Consider the following 1,683-nt stretch of genomic DNA (forward strand, 5'->3'; position numbering starts at 1 on the left):
AGGGCTAAAGCGTCCATTTTCGCCTGCATCATGTCTAGAGAGCTTACCTCATGTATTCCACCTTGGGTCTCCTTTTTCTCTATTGATGCTCGTTCAGTTCCCCATTGATAATGGTTTTGGGCCATATCTTCAATTAGGTCACAAGCTTCTGGATAAGGTTTGTTCATCAGCGCGCCACCTGCGGCAGTGTCGATGCTCATCTTGTTATTATAATGGAGTCCATTGTAGAAGGTATGAACGATCAGCCATTGTTCTAGGCCATGGTGTGGGCAGACTCTTAATAGCTCTTTATATCTCTCCTAAGCTTCGAAAAGCGATTCTCCTTGGTTTTGAGCAAATCTAGTTATTTGGTTTCGAAGAACAACAGTCTTGCTAGGGGGGAAATATCTAGCAATGAATACTCTCCTAAGGTCTTCCCAGGTAGTTATTGAATTAGCTGGAAGTGAATCTAGCCATGAACGTGCTCTATCCCTGAGGAAGAAAGGAAATAATCTTAAACGGATCGCAGCGGGTGAAGCACCGTTAGATTTAAAGGTGTCGGCTAATTCTCGGTTGCGAGACCTGCGTATTGGTTCTGTTGCACTAATTGCAACAAAGATGGTTTTAGTTCGAAATTGTTAGCAGGTATAAGGGGGTTTACTATACTCGAACTAGGTTCCTCATCAGAGGGTTGGGCAAATTGCGATTCTCGGCCATAGCTTTCTTAATTCGGATGAGTAAGAGGCGTGTACGAGTATAAAGTTTGGATTCCGCTAAAGGATCTACTAAATTTTTGGTACTACGGGTTCTTCGCATTTACCGGCTAATAATGGCTTAGTCTAGACACTGTACCAACAGGATACGAAATTTGACGAAGTTGGTCCCCGGCAACGGCGCCAAAAACTTGATCGCTTGTATTCGCAAGTGCACGAATAACGTCAAAGTAATATAAAAGAATATCGATCCCACATAGACCAATCGTCAATCTATCGAATACTATCGTTACGGTGTTTATCTAAGGCGGTATAAAAGAGATATTGGGTTTGCAAAATAATGGTAAATAATAAATGCAGGTAAAGACAGGTTGAATGTAATTCACGTTAGTTAAGTGATATTTCGATTGTCTAAATAGAACTACTTATGAGGCAATATTTTCTACTCTTGAAAAGAATCCATTTAACAGGAACTGTCGCTTTCGCGTATTCAGAACCGAGTTTACCCTTAAATTAAGGCCTTTTATTGTCACTTATAAAAGGTGCGCAAAACGCTAAAGTAGTAAACCTATTTTTAAGAAATGAGACTCGTAAACTTAGTTGAAAAGTGATTTTGATTTGGAAGGTTTACCCAAGGAGTTTACTTATTTTAAACCTATTAACGCGTCCGAAAACAGTTTCAAAAATAGTTTTCCTTAAGGTGATAAAGATTCCTAGTTACTTGCCAGGGTGTTCTCGCACTCCTCGAATAATTAAAACTAACCAAGTTTGTTTTAGAAAACTCAAGTTAAAAATCAAAACAGCCTTTAAAGTATTTCTACTGATTTCAATATGTGAAACATTACTTTAACCGCGACCTTTACATTCTAACCTTTAAAAGATTTAGCCAGACATGGTAACACAAACGAACATAACGGCGTTAATCATGATGAAAAGTTTGTTTTAAAATGAGAGGCGTAAAGAGCGAGTAAAGTGCGTAAAATAAATAAAC

The 1,683-nt window shown here is 38.7% G+C and overlaps 1 non-coding gene across 1 annotated transcript; it reads left to right on the forward strand.

Annotated features, from left to right (window-relative positions):
* Positions 1-255: 255 nt before the first annotated feature.
* On the forward strand, positions 256-362 carry LOC127133591 (small nucleolar RNA R71). Its single transcript, XR_007807545.1, has one exon. It is a non-coding gene; the product is annotated as a small nucleolar RNA R71 (small nucleolar RNA).
* Positions 363-1,683: the final 1,321 nt, after the last annotated feature.

This window comes from Lathyrus oleraceus, chromosome 3 (genome assembly GCF_024323335.1).
Source record: "Lathyrus oleraceus cultivar Zhongwan6 chromosome 3, CAAS_Psat_ZW6_1.0, whole genome shotgun sequence".
Classification (NCBI taxonomy): domain Eukaryota; kingdom Viridiplantae; phylum Streptophyta; class Magnoliopsida; order Fabales; family Fabaceae; genus Lathyrus; species Lathyrus oleraceus.